At 42.5% G+C, this 22992-nt stretch overlaps 1 pseudogene; it reads left to right on the top strand.

Annotated features, from left to right (window-relative positions):
• The first annotated feature begins 273 nt into the window (after window positions 1-273).
• LOC124721849 lies at window positions 274-391 on the top strand (annotated as a pseudogene).
• The last annotated feature ends 22601 nt before the right edge of the window (window positions 392-22992 follow it).

Genomic DNA, 22992 nt, shown 5'->3' with positions numbered 1-22992 from the left:
AGCTAGAGTCGATGTGGAAACATAGGGGATCCAGAATTTAAAGGAGCTCTAAAGACTTGAAATCAAATAAAGAAGAACGGACAGATGAAGTCCCATCGAAATTCCTAAACGTATTCGCGGAAATGGCAACCAAACGATTATTCAACTTGGTCTGTAGAGTCTGTGGAACATATCATCAGACTCTCGGAAAAATATTATCCACACAGTTCCGAAGACAGTGAAATGTTTTAAGACCAAAATGGAGGGTGTACTATGAGTGAGATTATATATACGGCCAATGGCCTTACCGCAGTGGTAACATCAGTTCCCGTCAGATCACCGGAGTTAAGCGCTGTCGGGCTGGGCTAGAACTTGGATGGGTGACCATCAGGTCTCCCGAGAGATGTTGGCATGTGGGGCGCACTCAGCCCTTTTGAGGCAAACTGAGGAGCTACTTGATTGAGAAGCACCGGCTCCGGTCTCGGAAACTGACATACGGCCGGGAGAGCGGTGTGTTGACCACAGGACCCTCCATATCCGCATCCAGTGACGCCTGTGAACTGATATTATTTGTTATTAATTATATGAAAAAGAATTTTATAAACATGTATTAGGCCTTCTGAAAAATTAACGCATTAAAGAGCCGTTTCTTTTTCTACGCAATTCTGACAGTCAGTCTGTCGTGGTGGCTGTTACATAGCTTTCTTAGATATAGTTCACAAATTGCAACACCTTCTAAACTTTTCACGGAAATTAATGGTTCTATAGCAAGATGTTTTCCGAACGTACTTCTGACCAAACGCGATAGCTGGAGTCTAAGGTTTTTACTAAACATGCCTTTTGCTTTCTTCCGGTGATATTTTCGTAGAAATTTGTGTTACATGACGAAAATTTTCGTCCTATAACACAAATTTCTAAAAACACTTCATGGCCTCCTTAGAGGCTGAATTTCTAAAAACAGGGAAATCAATATTTTTTTATTTCTACCGGAGAAGCCAAATACAAATTTGAAAAATGTTTGCATAATGAAATATTTTCATAAAAACTTTCAGCCTCTTATTTCGTCCCCACACATGCTGAATTTCCAAAAACAGTGAAACATGTATTTGTCATTTATAATTGAGAAACCAAATTCAAAGTTTACTACATTTAGCTACAAAAATGCTTTCATAATGAAATACTTCCATAAAACATTTCATCCCTCATTTCACCCCTTTATGTGTTGAATTTTTCAAAAACAATGGAAACGCGTGTTTTTTTTATTTCTAACCGAGAGATCAAATACCAGTTTTCATAGATGTTATGTAATAATGGTTTATTGAAAAGAATAATACCTTTCACCCACTATTCCACACCCACAGGGAGTAAATTTCCAAAAATGCTGAAACAAGTATTTCTGACCAGGAAGCCAAATACCAATTATCGCAGGTCTAGTTTCAAAACTGTCTTAATTGCGACATATTTCCAACGAACCTTTCATCCACCATTTCACCCCCTTCTTAAACGACGCCTACAATACAAGATCAAAACCCTCTGCAAATTTGAAGTTTCTGTCATTAGAAGTAGTAGTAGTAGTAGTAGTAGTAGTAGTAGTAGCTTTATTCATCTGTAGATCTCTTTTTAAAGGATATAGAACATGTCAAAGTATTTACAAGTTTAGACCAATTTAAAATAAGCTAATTCGTATACACATACATTTACAGACTTCTAGTTAGAGATAATCTTATTAAATAATGTAATGCCCCATTGTTCACTCATATCTCACCATCAGTCACTGCACACACTACACACACATTGTTTCATAACACTTCACTCACTACACACACACACACACACACACACACACACACACACACACACAATGGTGATCTCTGGGCCATTTTCTGTACCTCAACTCCCATTTGCTAAAAGAGAAAGAGGTGTTAGTATTGTGCTACGCATAGCTTCGGGGTTAGTTTTTCTAGAAAAGGAAAAATGAAGGAAAAAAACATAGTCTGAAAGTGTTCTGTGGAATGTTGGATGTTTTATAATCATAATTATTATTTGTTTCTATAATTTTTCTAACCAAACCCCTACTCTGTTTTATCTAAGTAAACCTTCAATGTATAAAATGCATAACAGGTACTTTTTAGCTGCCTTTTTAAATAAGTGTATTTTTACAATTCCCTTAACCTCTTTTGGTAATTTATTGTACAGTTTTATTCCTTGGTAGAAAATGTTGCTTTGAGTTTTGTGTTTGTTTTTTCTTGGTAAATGTAAGTTGAGTGTAGCTCTTGTCCTATGGTCATGGACAGAGTTGTTTGTGCAGTAATTACGAATGTTATTTTGATGTGTACAACTGACTGGTAAATGTATTCACACGGAGCACTTAAAATCCCCAGTGATTTGAACAGATCTGTACAAAGAGCCCGACTGCTATTTTTGGTTATTATTCTCATTGCTCTTTTCTGTAGCTTGAAAATTGTGTTCATATTTTGTGCATTTGTGCCCCAAGAAAGAATGCCATAGCTAAGTGTTGATTGTACGTCCGAATAGTATGTAATTAAAAGACACTGCATGTTACACACTGATGATGGAATTCTAAGAGCATAACATGCTGATGACATTCTGTTTTCAAGTACCTTTGTGTGTTCATACCACTTCAACTGAGAATCAATATTCATTCCTAAAAAATTTACATTTGTTACACAGTCTATAAAGGTGCCATCTACATTTAATTTCACATTGTCATTTTCCCTATTCAAACTGAAACTCTTGGCATTAGTTTTCTTTATTTCAATGTCACTTTACTGCTTGGTTTGAACAGAGCGATTATGAGTCATTGAGCCAGTATGTCGGGACATTGCCTTTTATATAAAGAGATTTAATGTTCCATGCCGGGTCTCCTGCTTCACAGCGGGACGCCACCACAGTGAGAGCACAATTTAATTATGCAGAAGAAATCGGTTTTATTTACTATTTTATATGAGTCGCCTGACCTGAACTGCTGTAGGACTGAAAAAGGAAAATAAATCAGTGTTTTTAATCTCTGAGTTTATTTTCCCTACATTTTGTCACAATTAGATGAATGGTTTCTCCTAATTAATATAAAAACCATTGGTTATTTCTGGCTCAGTGAAAGACAAATCATCTCTGAAAACGTCTAACGAATTATATTTCGCAATGTAATGCACTTTGATGTGCTCAAAGGTGCAGTAAATGACTGCTTGTGCGAAGTTCACTTGGGACAGACTGTTCTGCTAAAAAGTGGTAGATACTTCCAACTGAAAAGAAGATTGCTATGGAACTGCGACTGGCTTTCCAAAATCTATGCAGCTCACAAACGCAAGTTCAAAACGGATCATAGATTCAAATAAGTAAATGACTGAAAAAGCAACACAAGTTGCTGAACTGACCTCACAGATTGTGATCTGCTCAGAGCAAATGCAACGCTGTCGCTAAACAGGGACACTTACTCAAAGGACTCAGCGATACTGAGCCAGGCTGCGGCAGGGCACCTCCCTCTCTCCATATGAATACACGGACAAGCGTCTCCACAACGCCTCTCCGTCTCTTAAGCCGTCGGCACACGGACCGTGCATCCGAACGTTGAGCGTTGAGCGTGCAGTTTCTGACGTCATAGCGTGGAATAGCACGTTCGGGAGTCTTTCCGAAGGTGCAGAGCAATCCTGGCATGTCAGATATTCTGAGCGTGCGTCTGAGCGTTGACCAATCATATGGCACACCACCACCTACGTCACATGCACGCCATCTCCCCTCAGCATTGAGCATTGAGGAGCCATATTGGGATCCAGTTCAAGCCTATACGTATATATGTCGTTTCTGAGCACCAGCAAATTGAGAATCACTCGAAAACCCGTTGTTAACTGTGTGATTCGTTGCAATAAAGTAATGAGATACATCATACTCGTGGCAAAAGAATTTGCGTATTATGAGAGTGTGTCATCTTCAACTTTCGTGGTCCTGTCCTCCTCAGTTGCGCGTAATACTACGGTATGTTGATGATTTTCACTTATGGACCGTCTGACAGCAACTGAATAAAACACAATTTTAGTGCCATACGCGTTTCGCCTTTATTTTCTGCAAGGCATCATCAGTGGCAGGTTGCGTAGACAGTTTCTTACATATTACGCTCCTGTTGCATTTTTGGTCTTGTTCTTCTTCTTATGAGCGCCAATTTGCTGTTTTTTCCGCATTCCACAGTGCATAGTGCTGTGGAATGCGGAAAAAACAGCAAATTGGCGCTCATAGGAAGAAGAACAAGACCAAAAATGCAACAGGAGCGTAATATGTAAGAAACTGTCTACGCAACCTGCCACTGATGATGCCTTGCAGAAAATAAAGGCGAAACGCGTATGGCACTAAAATTGTGTTTTATTCAGTTGCTGTCAGACGGTCCATAAGTGAAAATCATCAACATACCGTAGTATGAGAGTGTGTCATTTGAAAGTAGCGACACACTGAGGATCCAACGAAAAGACATTGTTCTTGGAACAATTTGTTATGATTAAATTTCAGTTAATAACATAGCTACGATGAAAGCGTTTATCTAGTCGGAACATCTTAGAATTGGCCACAAATAAATTGTTGTTACTTTAGCGTAATGAGTAGCGTTGATAATTAATGATCAGGTTCGTGTCTCGCCAAGGCTAAAAATTTTTTCCTAACATTCGCGTATGTAATAGGTTCTGATGTTTTATTATTGGTTTAACGTAAGTATATACTACAATATTTGATGTTATGTGAATATAAGTTTATCTTTTTTTCTTAGGAGTGAGTTTGTTCGATTGGCTTAATCTACAGGACAGCTTACGCTACTTGTATAAAGATATTTTGTTCCTTTTTCTTTTTAGTTTCGTAATTTACATGTTGTAAAGATTCTGCTACTGGGTAGGAACAGTGATCAAGTAAGAATGACCTTAGGGTTTTACTAAAATGTGGGAACAATAAAATAGTGTTTATGTGGAGAACTATTGAAAATTTGTGTCGCACTGTTTGTAATGGAACGTTTATAAGCCTGTGTCCTTATTGATTGGACATAGTACTTTCGTTTTTGTCTTAAAACATGTACATCGATATTGAAGTTTTTATTTATGTATATTACATTTAGAACAACGTGACTAGGATATGAACAATGGAGGAAATGTGCGTTTTAATAGAGCTAATGTGGGAACTTTACGCGCGCCTGTTGAGTAAACAGTGTGACTTACGAACTAGCCATGAATTTCAGTTTGAAGAGTGAAAATGACAAATGTAAAATTTTTAGGAATGAATATTGATTCTCAGTTGAAGTGGTGTGAACGCACAAAGGTACTTCAAAACAGAATGTCATCAGCATGTTATGCCATTAGAATTCCACCATCAGTGTGTAACATGCAGTGTCTTTTAGTTACATACTATTCACACGTACATTCAGTACTTAGCTATGGCATTCTTTTTTGGGGTACAAATGCACGAAATATGAACACAGTTTTCAAACTGCATAAAAGAGCCATAAGAATAATAAACAAAAATATTAGTCGAGCTCTTTGTACAGATCTGTTCAAACCACTGGGGATTTTAACTGCTCCGTGTGAATACATTTATTAGTCAGTTGTACACATCATAAAAACATTGTAACTACTGCACAAACAGCTCTGTCCATGACCATGGAACAAGAGCTAGACTCAACTTACATTTACCAAGAAAAAACAAATATAAAACTCAAAAGCACCATTTTCTATCAAGGAATAAAACTGTACAATAAATTACCAAAAGAGGTTAAAGGAATTGTAAAAATACACTTATTTAAAAAGGCAGCTTAAGTACCTGTTATGCAATACATTTTATACATTAAACGTTTACTTTGATAAAACAGAGTAGGGGTTTGGTTGGAAAAGTTATACAAATAAATAATAATTATGATTATGAAACATCCAACATTCCACAGAACACCTTCACACTATGTTTTTTTTTTCCTTCTTTTATCCTTTTCTAGAAAAACTAACCCCCAAGCTATGCATAGCACAATACTAACACCTCTTTCTCTTTTAGCAAATGGGAAGTTGCGGTACAGAAAATGGCCCAGAGATCACCATTGTGTGTGAGTGTGTGTGTGTGTGTGTGTGTGTGTGTGTGTGTGTGTGTGTGTGTGTGCGCGCGCGCGTAGTGAGTGAAGTGTTACGAAACAATGTGTGTATAGTGTGCGAAGTGACTGATAGTGAGATATGAGCGAACATCCCAAAATCCTATGCACAAGTCGCATCGTTCCTGAGCGTTCAGCAGCACGTTGAACTTGGCACTCTCAACGTTAAAGTTCGAAAGCACGGCCCGTGTGCCGACGGCCCGTGTGCCGACGGCCTTAAACCTTCCTCTCTGCTCCCAGAAACCAATGGCTTTGAGGCGAGGATTCACAAGTTTCGCCACATTGACGACCAAGAATTACTCAGCACACGCTAAAACGCAGTGGGATCCTGTGAAAACTTCTTCACACTCACTTACTTTGCGCCCATTCACAAGCCAGAGGTTGGTACACTGTTTTCGCTGCGTTGCCACTCACTGGTTCAGCCATTCACGCCACAGCGCCTATGCCGACGACCAGCCTGACTGGCCGAGAGTGTCAGGACGGTCAGATTGTGCAATTTTCCCACGATGAAAGCGGGCAAAACGTCGGTGTCGCGTGTTTGAATCAGCCGACGGGATGTGCAGATTCGTCACGCCAGCGTTGCTCAGGGGACCTGTGATCGCTTTGCTCCAAGGTCTGTGCCGCCTTGCGGGCAACGGATCTCAGTCAGTTTTTGGGCCAACAATTCTGTGAACCAGGAGCGCAACAGGGGGTCCCAGGCTGTCCCGCGTTCAGAGCGCTGAGACGGCCCAGCTCTCTCGCCACATCCTCTCAGGCCTGCCCCAGGGACGAGAAATTCACGAATCTTACTTCAGAAGCCGCTAGCCACATATTTTCCCTCCAACACAGTTAAGAACATTAAGTTGCCAAATTTACATACTATCGCAAAGCGATATGGAACTGTTTTGTCACAACATCAAGGGCAGATAGGTGCGAAACCAATCGCACAATCAGAGTAATATCTCATGCTGACAAGCATAATATATAGAAGAATGGAAAAGAAAATGACGATTAGTTTTGCTTTAGGAAAGGTAAAAGTACCAGAGAGGCTGTTCTGACTTTGGCTTGATAGTAGATGCAAGACTGAAGAAAAATCAAGATACACCCATAGGATTTGTCGATCTAGAAAAAGCGTTCGACAATGTGAACTAGTGCAACATGTTCGAAATCCTGAGAAAAATAGTAGTACGCTACAGGGAAAGACGAGTGAATACAATGTGTATAAGGAGCAAGAGGGATACTATAAGAGTGGATGAACAGGAACGAAGTGCTCCGATTAAAAAGAATGTAAGGTGTGAGACAGATATTTTCCCGCCTTGACGGAATTAAGGAAAGGTTCAAAATTGGGGTTAAAATTCAGAGTGAAAGGATACCAACGATAAGATAGGCTAATGACATTGCTATCCTCAGTGAAAGTGAAAAAGGATTACAAGATCTGTTGAATGGAATGAACATTCTAATGGCTACAGAATATGGAGTGAGAGAGAATCTAACAAAGACGAAAATAACGAGAAGTAGCACAAATGAGAACAGCGAGAAACTTAACATTAGAACTGATGACTATGAAGTGGATGAAGTTTCGGAATTCTGCTACCTAGGCAAAATAACCCATGACGGACGAAACAAGGAAAAATGAAAAGCGGACTAACACAGGCAAGGATGTCATTTCTGGCCTAGAGAAGTCAACTGGTGTCAAACATAGGCCTTAATTTGACGAAAAAAGTTCTGAGAATCTACGTTTGGAGCACAGCATTGTATGGTAGTGAGACAAGGACGCTGGGAAATAAAACAGGATCGAAGTGTTTGAAATGTGGTGTTACAGAATAATGTTGAAAATTATGTACACTGATAAGGTAAGGAATGAGGAGGTTTTGCGCAAAATCGGCGAAGAAAGGACCATATGGAAATCACTGACAAGTTGAAGGGACAGGATGGTAGAAAACGTGTTAAGGCGTCAGGGATTAACCTCCTTGGTACTAGAGAGAGCTGTAGAGGGTAAAAACTGTGAGGCAAGACAAAGACTGGAATACATTCAACAAATAATTCAGGACGTAGGGTGCAAATGTTGCTCTGAAATGATTAGGTTGGCGGGAGAGGAATTCACATCATTCCGCATCAAGCCAGTCAGAAGACTGACGACTAAAAACAATTTTTAAAAATTAAAAAAATCCAGGTCTTCTTGTCCACGTCTCTTCATAGGTGGACACAAAAATACTAACCCCCTGGTACGCAACCCTCACTCTCTGGGCTTCTTACATCGGCAACCTACTGACATCGTCTTTTGCTTTATTCTTACACATCTCTGAAAGCATTTCATCCGCCAGCAAGTTTGCGACCATTGTATTGTTGTGCTGGATCACCAGCAAACCCACCTACCGTGGTTTCCATGCTGGTTAAGCTCAGCAAGCCACACGCTGGCCGCCAAATTAGTGACCATCCGGCGCTGTAAGACATTTTAATTATTGCTAGGAGTAATGCTTTAAATTGAATCAGTGTATGCATCCAGGCCAGTGGGGTTGCAAGGTCATACTGACAACTGGGCTCATACTGACAAGTTCTTTATGAATTTCACTCGGTATCGTAATCACTGATATAACAGCGCACACGCTCCCAGTCCGTGAAGTTTCATTTCGTTTCCTACTCTCCTTCTGGGCCCTTCACTTCTTCCGTCAGACAATATACATTTCATATAAATTTTGTCGACATCCTACCTAATTAATCAAAGAAGGCACTTTTACATAACAGCAATGTGGCATATGCAAGGATACTACGATACACACCACAAACTATTTTGCTATACATATTTACATGGTTTATTGGAAAAATTTTAGCCAATGAATACTTTACTATTTAAAATCACTCGTAATTCAAACCACATTAAAGATATATTAAATGTGATTGTACTAACAGAAAGGGGAGGTAATTCCCCATTCGAATGACGTGCCATTTTTTTCGCGTAAATTTTAGGCACTATTAATATTTTTGTGAAATTGTGCAATCGTACTAAGTAAATTTGTATTAACTCTGGTTGAGTTTTGCTAGTATTAAGGATATAGAAATTGAAACTTTCTGGAGCAAATTCTCAGCTTAAAGACAAGTAATTTCGGAAAGTTGAACATGAAGGCAAGCTTGAAACTGGAGAAAAGACTCAGTTTTAGACAATACCAGAAACCGGACCCGAGTTACTCTGAACGGTGGATTTCAGTTGGAAGTTGGTGTTATTCGCGTGTCCGCCCTCAGCAGTTGTGAAAATTTCGCTGTCGAGTCGTAGTTTGGACTCTAACTTTAATCGGTGGTATCGCCGATTTATTGAGTGTTTTTGTGAGAACTTGTAATAGTTCCCCTTCCGGATGCTGCTCGAGAATTGAATTTTCGAGATTTAGCCACAGTTGGAACTTGCGTTTATTTGTGCCTTGATGAACAGTGGGGCTCATATTTACTTTCGGCTAGTGGATCAGAGGGAACTTTTTACTTTTTATGTTAGGCACAGTACATTCATTTTTGTGGTGCAACGAAAAGTCAGGACTTCGATTTATTCTTCAATTGCCGAAGATGGCCGGCCGCTATGGCCGAGTGGTTCTAGGCGCTTCAGCCCAGCACCGCGCTGCTGCTACGGTCGCAGGTTCGAATCCTGCCTCGGACATGGATGTGTGTAATGTCCTTAGGTTAGTTAGTTTTAAGTAAGTCTACGTTCTGGGGGACTGGTGACCTCAGATGTTAAGTCCCATAGTGCTCAGAGCCATTTGAACCATTTTTGCCGAAGATGGATTACTTGGAGCATCCGTGCTCAGAACATACAAATTTTACAGTGACATCTAAGATCGATGCCTCCTTTTAGCCCAAAATGACGTAAGTTCCACAGATCTGTGCAGTTTTTAAGTGTAGCTTTGTAAGCACTGTGTTTAGTGGGCAGACTGAAGTCTCCCAACTTCCCAGCAGGCAATAGCAGCTCGTGTTACACTCTGCCCGCCACAGGTTTTGTCGTCGTTCCACTACACAGTGTCACTCCCTAATATGTGAATGACGTGACTAACACTGGTTGTGAATAATTAATCCTGTAATCAAAGGATACCGCGCTTATTCGATCAGTCGTGTGTTTAATTTTTTGTTTCTGCTCAGCGAGAATTAATCACAAGTCTCTGCATCAGACAGGCAATTAGCCAAAGTCCAAGGGGTATTACTACTATTTGCACGTGGTAACGTTCTCGGACGCAACTGCTTCATCAGCGTAAAATCTGCAATTGTAACAAAACCACCTACTAATTCATAAATGTAACAGAAGATTAATAATCACGCTGTTTCACTGACATGAGTCTCACCTATTATTATTTCCTTAGACTATTCTCTGTCAAGGAATATAAGCAACGTTCTCCTTGGCTACATATCATTTCAGTCGCGAACCTGTTTGCCAGTCCAATAAGAGGCGCAATTTCTTTAAAAATCTACAGTGTGGTATTGAACCAAAACCTTTTAGATAGTGCAGAACGGAGACGGTCAATCTGGCCACTACCACACAGAAGTGGGTGTTCCGGCATTCCTGGAGGGCGGTACGCGGTCAGGGGTTTTATAAACGTTTACATAAAATTTTGGCATAAAGTGTATCGTAATTACACTACTGGCCATTAACATTGCTACACCACGAAGATGACGTGCTACAGACGCGAAATTTAACCGACAGCAAGAAGATGCTGTGATATCCAAATGATCAGCTTTTCAGAGCATTCACACAAGGTTGGCGCCCGTGGCGACACCTACAACGTGCTCACATGAGGAAAGTTTCCAACCCATTTCTCATACACAAACAGCAGTTGACCGGCGTTGCCTGGTGAAACGCAGTTGTCATGCCTCGTGTAAGGAGGAGAAATGCGTACCATCACGTTTCAGACTTCGATGAAGTTCGGATTGTAGCCTATGGCGATTGCGGTTTATCGAATCGCGACATTGCTGCTCGTGTTGGTCGAGACCCAATCACTGTTAGTAGAATATGGAATCGGTGGGTTCAGGAGGGTAATACGGAACGACGTGCTGGATCCCAACGGCCTCGTATCACTAGCAGTCGAGATGACAGGCAGCCTATCCGCATGGCTGTAACGGATCGTGCAGCCACGTCTCGATCCCCGAGTCAACAGATGGGGACGTCTGCAAGACAACGACCATCTGCACGAACAGTTCGACGACGTTTGCAGCAGCATGGACTATCAGCTCGGAGACCATGGCTGCGGTTACCCTTGACGCTGCATCACAGACGGGAGCGCCTGCGATGGTGTTCTCAACGACGGCACGAATGGCAAAACGTCATTTTTCGGATGAATCCAGGTTCTGTTTACAGCATCATGATGGCCGCATCCATGTTTGACGACATCGCGCTGAACGCACATTGGAACCGTGTATTCGTCATCGACATACTGGCGTATCACCCGGCGTGATGGTATGGGGTGCCATTGGTTACACGTCTCGGTCACCTCTTGTTCGCACTGACGGCACTTTGAACAGTGGACGTTACATTTCAGATGCGTTACGACCCGTGGCTCTACCCTTCATTCGATCCCTGCGAAACCCTAAATTTCAGCAGGATAATGCACGACCCCATGTTGCAGGTCCTGAACGGGCCTTTCTGGATACAGAAAATGTTCGACTGCTGCCCTGGCCAGCACATTATCCAGATCTCTCACCAACTGAAAACGTCTGGTCAATGGTGGCCGAGTAACTCACTCGTCACAATACGCCAGTGACTACTCTTGATGAACTGTGGTATCGTGTTGAAGTTGCATGGGCAGCTGTACCTGTATACGCCATCCAAGCTGTGTTTGACTCAAATGCCCAGGCGTATTGAGGCCGTTATTACGGCCAGAGGGCCGGCCGAAGTGGCTGAGCGGTTCTAGGCGCTTCAGTCTGGAACCGCGCGCCCGCTACGGTCGCAGGTTCGAATCTTGCCTCGGGCATGGATGTGTGTGAAGTCCTTAGGTTAGTTAACGGTAAGTATTTCTATGTTCTAGGGGGCTGATGACCTCATAGTATTAACTCCCATAGTGCTCAGAGCCATTTGAACCAATTTTTTACGGGCAGAGGTGGTTGTTCTGGGTACTGATTTCTCAGGATCTATGCACCCAAATAGCGTGAAAATGTAATCACATGTCAGTTCTAGTGTAATATATTTGTCCAATGAATACCCGTTTATCATCTGCATTTCTTTTTGGTGTAGCAAATTTAACGGCCAGTAGTGTAATTATTGTTGTATGCTTTAACTTCCTGTAACTCCGCTTGAGTATTGTATAAAGAAGAGGTATTTGCCTACCTTATTAACAGAATCATTGTGGGACTGGTGGATGATTAGGAAATTTTACTACTAACACGGATACAAAAGTGGGTAGTGGGCAAAAAAGATTGACTATCCCTGGTGTAGAATAACCCCCATGTTGTTGTTGTGGTCTTCAGTCCTGAGACTGGTTTGATGCAGCTCTCCATGCTACTCTATCCCGTGCAAGCTTCTTCATCACCCAGTACCTACTGCAACCTACATCTTTCTGAATCTGCTTATCGTATTCATCTCTTGGTCTCCCTCTACGATTTTTACCCTCCACGCTGCCCTCCAATACTAAATTGGTGATCCCTTGATGCCTTAGAATATGTCCTACCAACCGATCCCTTCTTCTAGTCAAGTTGTGCCACAAACCACTCTTCTCCCCAATCCTATTCAATACCTCCTCATTAGTTACGTGATCTACCCACCTTATCTTCAGCATTCTTCTGTAGCACCACATTTCGAAAGCTTCTATTCTCTTCTTGTCCATACTGGTTATGGTCCATGTTTCACTTCCATGGCTACACTCCATACAATACTTTCCGAAACGCCTTCCTGACACTTAAATCTATACTCGATGTTAACAAATTTCTCTTCTTCAGAAACGATTTCCTTGCCATTGCCAGTCTACATTTTATATCCTCTCTACTTCGACCATCATCAGTTATTTTACTTCCTAAATAGCAAAACTCCTTCACTACTTTAAGTGTCTCGTTTCCTAATCTAATCCCCTCAGCATCACCCGATTTAATTTGACTACATTCCATTATCCTCGTTTTGCTTTTGTTGATGTTCATCTTATATCCTCCTTTCAAGACACTGTCCATTCCGTTCAACTGCTCTTCCAAGTCCTTTGCTGTCTCTGACAGAATTACAATGTCATCGGCGAACCTCAAAGTTTTTACTTCTTCTCCATGAGTTTTAATACCTACTCTGAATTTTTCTTTTGTTTCCTTTACTGTTTGCTCAATATACAGATTGAATAACATCGGGGAGAGACTACAACCCTGTCTCACTCCTTTCCCAACCACTGCTTCCCTTTCATGCCCCTCGACTCTTATAACTGCCATCTGGTTTCTGTACAAATTGTAAATAGGCTTTCGCTCCCTGTATTTTACCCCTGTCAACTTCAGAATTTGAAAGAGAGTATTCCAGTTAACGTTGTCAAAAGCTTTCTCTATGTCTACAATTGCTAGAAACGTAGGTTTGCCTTTTCTTAATCTTTCTTCTAAGATAAGTCGTAAGGTTAGTATTGCCTCACGTGTTCCCACATTTCTACGGAATCCAAACTGATCTTCCCCGAGGTCCGCTTCTACCAGTTTTTCCATTCGTCTATAAAAAATTCGCGTTAGTATTTTGCAGCTGTGACTTATTAAACTGATAGTTCGATAATTTTCACATCTGTCAACACCTGCTTTCTTTGGGATTGGAATTATTATATTCTTCTTGAAGTCTGTGGGTATTTCGCCTGTCTCATACATCTTGCTCACCAGATGGTAGAATTTTGTCATGACTGGCTCTCCCAAGGCCATCAGTAGTTCTAATGGAATGTTGTCTACTCCCGGGGCCTTGTTTCGACTTAGGTCTTTCAGTGCTCTGTCAAACTCTTCACGCAGTATCTTATCTCCCATTCATCTTCATCTACATCCTCTTCCATTTCCATAATATTGTCTTCACGTACATCGCCCTTGTATAAACCCTCTATATACTCCTTCTACCTTTCTGCCTTCCCTTCTTTGCTTAGAACTGGGTTGCCATCTGAGCTCTTGATATTCATACAAGTGGTTCTCTTCTCTCTAAAGGTCTCTTTAATTTTCCTGTAGGCAATATCTATCTTACCCCTAGTGAGACAAGCCTCTACATCCTTACATTTGTCCTCTAGCCATCCCTGCTTAGCCATTTTGCACTTCCTGTCGATCTCATTTTTGAGACGTGTGTATTCCTTTTTGCCTGCTTCATTTACTGCATTTTTATATTTTCTCCTTTCATCGATTAAATTCAATATTTCTTCTGTTACTCAAGGATTTCTACTAGCCCTCGTCTTTTTACCTACTTGATCCTCTGCTGCCTTCACTACTTCATCCGTCAGAGCTACCCATTCTTCTTCTACTGTATTTCTTTCCCCCATTCCTGTCAATTGTTCCCTTATGCTCTCCCTGAGACTCTGTACAACCTCTGGTTCTTTCAGTTTATCCAGGTCCCATCTCCTTAAATTCCCACCTTTTTGCAGTTTCTTCAGTTTCAATCTGCAGTTCATAACCAATAGATTGTGGTCAGAATCCGCATCTGCCCCTGGAAATGTCTTACAATTTAAAATCTGGTTCGTAAATCTCTGTCTTACCATTATATAATCTATCTGATACCTTTTAGTATCTCCAGGATTCTTCCAGGTATACAACCTTCTTTTATGATTCTTGAACCAAGTGTTAGCTATGATTAAGTAATGCTCTGTGCAAAATTCTACAAGGCGGCTTCCTCTTTCATTTCTTCCCCCCAATCCATATTCACCTACTATGTTTCCTTCCCTCCCTTTTCCTACTGACGAATTCCAGTCACCCATGACTATTAAATTTTCGTCTCCCTTCACTACCTGAATAATTTCTTTTATCTCATCATACATTTCATCAATTTCTTCATCATCTGCAGAGCTAGTTGGCATATAAACTTGTACTACTGTAGTAGGCATATGCTTTGTGTCTATCTTGACCACAATAATGCGTTCACTATGCTGTTTGTAGTAGGTAACCCGCACTCCTATTTTTTTATTCATTATTAAACCTACTCCTGCGTTACCCCTATTTGATTTTGTATTTATAACCCTGTAATCACCTGACCAAAAGTCTTGTTCCTCCTGCCACCGAACTTCACTAATTCCCACTATATCTAACTTTAACCTATCCATTTCCCTTTTTAAATTTTCTAACCTACCTGCCCGATTAAGGGATCTGACATTCCACGCTCCGATCCGTAGAACGCCAGTTTTCTTTCTCTTGATAACGACGTCCTCTTGAGTAGTCCCCGCCCGGAGATCCGAATGGGGGACTATTTTACCTCCGGAATATTTTACCCAAGAGGACACCATCATCATTTAATCATACAGTAAAGCTGCATGTCCTCGGGAAGAATTACGGCTGTAGTTTCCCCTTGCTTTCAGCCGTTCGCAGTACCAGCACAGCAAGGCCGTTTTGGTTAACGTTACAAGGTCAGATCAGTCAATCATCCAGACTGTTGCTCCTGCAACTACTGAAAAGGCTGCTGCCCCTCTTCAGGAACCACATGTTTGTCTGGCCTCTCAACAGATACCCCTCCGTTGTGGTTGCACCTACGGTACGGCCATCTGTATCGCTGAGGCACGCAAGCCTCCCCACCAACGGCAAGGTCCATGGTTCATGGGGGGATAACCCCCATGGCTGATCGAATATAATAGTGGAATTCGCTCTCCCGATCATGGCACAACGTTGGCCCAGCCATTGAAAAGAAACAGTCAATCAGTATGTGGTTCTAAGGCAGTCATCATGGCCAAGATCAAAAACTATCCGAACAATCTGTTTGTGTCAACTGGCGCCATGTTCAATAGTGTTCAAATGACCCAAAACTGGGTAACTGTGCGCCATTTTCAAAAATATTCGACTGAACAAAATTGTGTAAATTGCCGTCACTTTCAAACGTATACGAACGGCCTGAATTGCGTAAATTGGTGCCATGTTCAAAAGTACCCAACCAGCCTGAACTGTGTACGTTGCCGCCTTGTTCAAAAGTACCGGTATCTGAACGACCCGAATTGCGTAAAACAAACAGCGAATCAGTATGGAGGCCCAGAGCAGCCAATTTGTCCCAGCTAAAAAGTATCCATACGACATGAGTTGCATAATCGAAACAGCCATAACAGAACTGCCCTCTTGTTCTACTTGCGTCATGCTCAGAAGTACCTGAACGAGCCGAACTGCGTAAATGAAACACCGATCAGTAAGACTGCACATGATTGTGGTTGTAGCAAGTGGAGGCAAAGAGAGCAGTAGCATGCTTAGTCAGTTGTAAAAATATACACGCACAATCGCGCGCCCCGCCTGCCCCACCCACCCACACACACACACACACACACACACACACACACACACACACACACACACACACACACAAACACAATGCGTAACGTCTGCAAAATTACTGTCTGCGCGTAGGCAAGTCCTTACACATGCACTCTCTGAATATAATCTGTGCAATACAAGCTGGAGTTGAAACACACTGTATCTGTCCTGGACGTTCAAAAAGATAAGAGGCAACGCATTTGTTACAGTTTCATTGAGACTAGTTATTACAGTGTAACAAACTGTCCTATATCACATGATTTGTAACCAAACTCGGCAGGGCTCTTCAGATACAACGTGCAAATCTTTCGCAACACTTTTAATCGCATTGCTGTGTCCATGGTAGGTTTATTGTACACAGAAGTCATACCCCTTTTGTTAAAAAGTAAAACTCATAGAAGCATCTCACTTTGTATCCGGATCCATCAAGTTAAGTCATTTACACAGGACTGCTTCAAAATCCGAGGCAGCTGACTCTGGAGAATTTATTATTGTGGTCTTCAGTCCGAAGACTGGTTTGATGCAGCTCTCCATGCTACTCTACTCTGTGCAAGCTTCTTTGTCTCCGAATAACTGTAGCAACTTACATCCTTCTGAATCTGCTTATTGTATTAAATTTTTGGTCCCCCCCTCCGGCACAAACAAACACACGTGCTTCCCTCCACTACTAAACTGGTGATCCCTTCGTGTCTCAGAATGTGTCCTATCAACGTCTCCCTTCTTTTAGTCAGATTGTGCCACGAATTTCTTTTCTTCCCAATTCAGTTCAGTACCTCCTAGTTAGTTATGTGATCGAACCCACCTAATCTTCAGCATTCGTTTGTAGCACCACATTTCAAAAGATTCTATTCTCTCCTTATCTTAACTGTTTATCATCTTTCTTTCATTCCATACATGGCTACCCTCCATACAAATACTTTCAGAAAAGACTCCCTGACACATCTATATTCGATGTTAACAAACTTCTCTTCTTCAGAAACGCTTTTCTTGCCATTGCATTTTATGTCCTCTCTGCTTCGGCTATCATTAGTTATTTTGCTACCCAAATAGCAAAACGCATCTACTACTTTAAGTGTCTCGTTCCCTAACCGAATTCCATAGTCCGTTATCTTTGTTTTCCTTTCGTTGTTGTTCATCTTATATCCTCCTTTCAAGACACTGTCCATTCCGTTCAGCTGCTCTTCCAGGTCCTCTGCTGTCTCTGACAGAATTCAAATGTCATCAGCAAGCCTAAGAGTTTCTATTTCTTCTCGCTGGACTTTAATTATTACTCCAAATTTTTCTTTGGCTTCCTTTACTGCTTGCTCAATGCACAGAGTGAATAACATTGAGGATAGGCCACAACACTGTCTCACTCCCTTCTCAACAACTGCTTCTCATTCACACCCCTCGACTCTTATTTAGCACATAGATAACTGTTAAATGTACCACATATTTCCTTCTTTAACGTTAACGAATGTGCCTTAGATTCAGATCTTGAAACTATTGTTCAGTATGATATTTCATCCAAGTGTCATATAGTTACCACAGTGTGCCAGTATAATTTAGCACTATCAGCAGAAGGTGGCAGTACAAGATGAAGTTTTGGCCCTAATATGGACCACTATAATGTTGGCTGACTTTGAAAAATAATTGAAAGTGGGATACTTGAAAGCATTGAAACCCTCATTTCTTACGTGTATGTATGTGTAGTAACACCAGATGCTAAACCGACTGTCCATTATGTTATTTCATCCTGCTGCCATGTAGATTCCACTGTGCGACAGCGTTTCCACTGAACGACAGCGTAAGTCATTGTTCATTAAACGACTGTGGGGAACTGTATCAAACGCTTTGCGGAAGCCAAGAAACACGGCATCTACCTGGGAACCCGTGTTTATGGCCCTCTGAGTCTCGTGGACGAATAGCAAGAGCTGGGTTTTTCGAAACCCATGCTGATTCCTACAGAGTCGATTTATAGTCTCCAGAAAAGTCATTATACTCGAACATAATACGTGTTCCAAAATTCTACAACTGATAGACGTTAGAGATATAGGTCTATACTTCTGCACATCTGTTCGATGTCTCTTCTTGAAAACGGGAATGACCTGTGCCCTTTTCCAATGTTTTGGAACGCTACGCTCTTCTAGAGACCTACGGTACACCGCTGCAAGAAGGGGGCAAGTTCCTTCGTGTCCTCTGTGTAAAATCGAACTGGTATCCCATCAGGTCCAGCGGCCTTTCCTCTTTTGAGAGATTTTAATTGTTTTTATATCCCTCTGTCATCTATTTCGATAACTGCCATTTTGACATCTGTGCGACAATCTAGAGAAGGAACTACAGTGCAGTCTTCCTCTGAGAAACAGCTTTGGAAAAAGACATTTAGTATTTCGGCCTTTAGTCTGTCATCCTCTGTTTCAGTACCATTTTGGTCATAGAGAGTCTGGATATTTTGTTTTGATCCACCTACCGCTTTGACATAAGACCAAAATTTCTTAGGATTATCTGCCAACTCAGTACATAGAACTTTACTTTAGAATTCATTGAACGCCTCTCGCATAGCCCTCCTCACACTACATTTCGCTTCGTGTAATTTTTGTTTGTCTTCAAGGCTTTGGCTATGTTATTGTTTCCTGTGGAGTTCCATTTGCTTCCGTAGCAGTTTTCTAACTCGGTTGTTGTACCACGGTGGCTCTTTTCCATCTCTTACGATCTTGCTTGGCACATACTCATCTAACGCATATTGTACGATGGTCTTGAACTTTGTCCACTGATCCTCAACACTATCTGTACTTGAGATAAAACTTTTGTGTTGAGCTGTCAAGTACTCTGAAATCTACTTTTTGTCGCTTTTGATAAACAGAAAAATCTTCCTACCTTTTTTTAATATTTCTATTTACGGCTGAAATCACCGATGCTGTAACCGCTTTATGATCGCTGATTCCCTGTTCTGCGTTAACTGTTTCAAATAGTTCGGGTCTGTTAGTCACCAGAGTCGGTTCTCTGTTTAACTGCTCACAGTAGTTTTCAAATAATGCACTTAAAAATTTTTCACGGGATTCTTTGTCCCTGCCACCCGTTATAAACGTTTGAGTCTCCCAGTTTACACGTGGTAAATTAAAATCTCCACCCAGAACTATAACATGGTGGGGAAATCTACTCAAAATATTTTCCAAATTATCCTTCAGGTGCTCAGCCACAACAGCTGCTGAGCCAGGGGGCCTATAGAGACATCCAATTACCATGTCTGAGCCTGCTTTAACCGTGACCTTCACCCAAATTATTTCACATTTCGGATCTCCGTCAATTTCCTTCGATACTATTGCACTTCTTATCGCTATTAACACGCCTCCCCCTTCACTGACCAGCCTGTCTCTGCGATATACATTCCAATCTGAGTTCAGAATTTCATTAGTGTTTACATCTTGTTTCAGCCAACTTTCCGTCCCTAATACTCTTTGAGCATTGTGACCGTTTATTAATGAGAGAAGTTCTGGGACCTTTCTATAGACGCTCCTGCAGCTTACTATTATCACATTAATATTGTCATTCCCTGTTGCGTTTTGCCTACTGCTACCTTGTCGCGTCTCAGGAGGCGTCTTGTCGGACCTAGGGAGGGAATTCTCTAACCTAAAAAACCCACATGTGCACTCCACACGTACTCCGCTACCCTGACCTCTTCCGGGGGACCCTACATTTCTCCACCCGATAGCGGAGGTCGAGATGGTAGAGGAAAGCTGATAAAACGGTACGACAAGTGCCTAAATTTGAATGGTGACTACGTATAAAAGTAGCTTGGGTACCAAACTGTATGTAAAATACCGTTTCGTTTAATTGCATCAAAAAAAAAAATCTGGAGAAAAAACGTTCTTTACTTTCCGAATGACCGTCGCACATTTTATGACGAGCTGTCCGCGACTGTATTGCGTTGTACCTGTTTTGCAGTATATCTGTTTCTTGATAAACTTCCTAATATAATTTTTACAGGGAGATCGCATAATGTTCCATTGGGCTGCCAGTCTTGTTGTAGGTGTCGCAGATAATAATGATGCGCTCCGGCGTTGTTGATCATTATTAACTGGCCTACTTGCGTCCACGTGCAGGCGGAGCGCCAGAACGATCTACGGGTCTCTAAGGAGTGAGTGGCCCATTCTCCCAGCCAGCAGGCAGCAGGCGGGCAGCCGCTAACCTCGCAGCGCTTCGCTTATCGCGGCGTAATTTTAATTAGCGGCCCCTGGGCCCGCCCCGTTCACACGTCCCGCCGTCCTGCGGGCCGGCCCCCGCACGTCACGTTCACGTTCACACGGCGGACGGGGATCCCAGCCACGCCAGGCCGCCAGCTCAGTCTGCTCCTGAGGCGGCTGTCGCCCAAGAGCAGAGGGGCCGAATTTCTCACTGTGTTCCGCAGTCGATTAATTGTGCGGTCATGTCGCTGTCTGAAATCGGTATATTGTACACGTAAACAGCAAAACTAAAGAAAGATGACCGGAACATGTCAAGCATAAGCTATACACACATCAAAAATAGTTTTGCATCACCCCGGTTCCCAAAACTCCAGAAGATAGACGTTGACTGTGGATATTGTATCACAGACACCCGCCCAAGATGTAAACAACCGTGCAAAAAAATGATTCAAATGGCTCTGAGCACTATGGGACGTAACTGCTCAGGTCATCAGTCCCCTAGAAATTAGAACTACTTAAACCTAACTAACCTAAGGATATCACACACATCCATGCCCGAGGCAGGATTCAAACCTGCGACCGTAGTGGTCGTGCGGTTCCAGACTGTAGCGCCTAGAACCGCTCGGCCACTCCGGCCGGCAAACAACCATGCAAGAGCAGTGTGTATTAGACGGAGGGTGTCCGACACTCTATTAGTTCCAGTCATTCCACCAGGAAGAAGGTACACGTCTCGTGTTGTCTGTAGTTCAACCATACCTAGACGGTCAATACCGCGGTTCGATAGCGTGCGCATTGTACCCTTGTACCAGGATGGGATCTCAACAAGGGAAGTGTCCAGGCATCTCGAAGTCAACCAAAGGGGTGTTCGGACATGGAGGAGATAGAGAGAGACACGAACTGCCCATGACATGCCTCGCTCAGGCCGCACAAGGGCTACTACTGCAGTGGATGACTGCTGCCTACGGATTACGGCTCGGAGGAAGCCTGACAGCAACGGCATCATGTTGAGTAATGCTTTTCGTGCACGCAACTGTGCGAAATAGGCGGCATGAGTCGCAACTTCACTCCCGACGTCCATGGCGAGGTCCGTCATTGTAACCACGACACCACACAGCGGGGTACAGATGGGTCCAACAACATGCCGAATGGACCGCTCAGGATTGCTATCACATTCTCTTCACCGCCGATCTTCAGAGAAGTGTTTGGAGAGAACCCGGTCAGGCTGAACGCCTTAGACACACTTTCCAGCGAGTGCAGCAAGGTGGAGGTTCCCTGCTGTCTTCGGGTGGCATTATGTGGGGCCGACGTAAGCCGCTGGTGCTCACAGAAGGCTGTACGATACGTGAATGCCATCCTCCGATCGACAGTGCAACCATATCGACCGAGCATATTGGCGAGGCATTCGTCTTCATGGACGACGGTTCGCGCCCCCATCGTGCACATCTTGCGAATGACTTCCTTCAGGATAACGACATCGCTCGACTAGAATGACCAGCATGTTCTCCAGACATGAACCCTATCGAACATGCCTGAGATAGAATGAAAAGGGCTGCTTATGGGCGACGTGACCCACCAACCATTCTGAGGTATCCACGCGCGAACCGCCACTGAGCAGTGGGACAATCTGGACCAACAGTGACTTGATGAACTTGTGGATAGTATGCCACGATAAATACAGGCAAGCATCAATGCAAGAGGACGTGCTACTGGGAATTAGAGGTACCGGTGCGTACAGAAATCTGGACCACCACCTCTGAAGGTCTCGCTATATGGTGGTACAACATGCAATGTGTGGTTTTCATGAGCAATGAAATTGGCGGAAATAATGTTTATGTTGATCTCTGCTCCAGTTTTCTGTACACGTTCCGGAACTCTCGGAACCGAGGTCATGTAAAACTTTTTCTGAAGTGTGTAAATAAATACAGCTTTGACTCTGGCGATTTTGCCCTATGTTATGTTTCCTGATGTGAAATGCCACAAAATATTAAAACACTATCGGTTACTTTGACTTCTGCTGGCGAAACCTTTGTCTGTGCAATTTGCACGTGTTATGTTACCAGGATCTCCTCCATATATCACAATCATATACAATCGCTCGCTCGACGAAAGATCCGTGCCCAAAGATTGGAAGGCTGCACACGTCACAACAATATTCAAGAAATGCAGTAGAACTAATCCACTAAATTACAGAAGTAATCCACTAATATCATTAACGAAGATTTGCAGCAGGATTTTCCAACACATATTGTGTCTGAACATCATCAGTTACCTCGACCGCGACGAGGCGCAGTGGTTAGCACACTGGACTCGCATTCTGGAGGACGACGGTTCAATACCGTCTCCGGCCATCCTGATTTA

Source organism: Schistocerca piceifrons, chromosome 1 (genome assembly GCF_021461385.2).
Source record: "Schistocerca piceifrons isolate TAMUIC-IGC-003096 chromosome 1, iqSchPice1.1, whole genome shotgun sequence".
NCBI classification, from domain to species: Eukaryota; Metazoa; Arthropoda; class Insecta; order Orthoptera; family Acrididae; genus Schistocerca; species Schistocerca piceifrons.
Note: the sequence above shows the minus strand (reverse complement) of the source record. Positions and strands in the feature narration are given on the sequence as shown.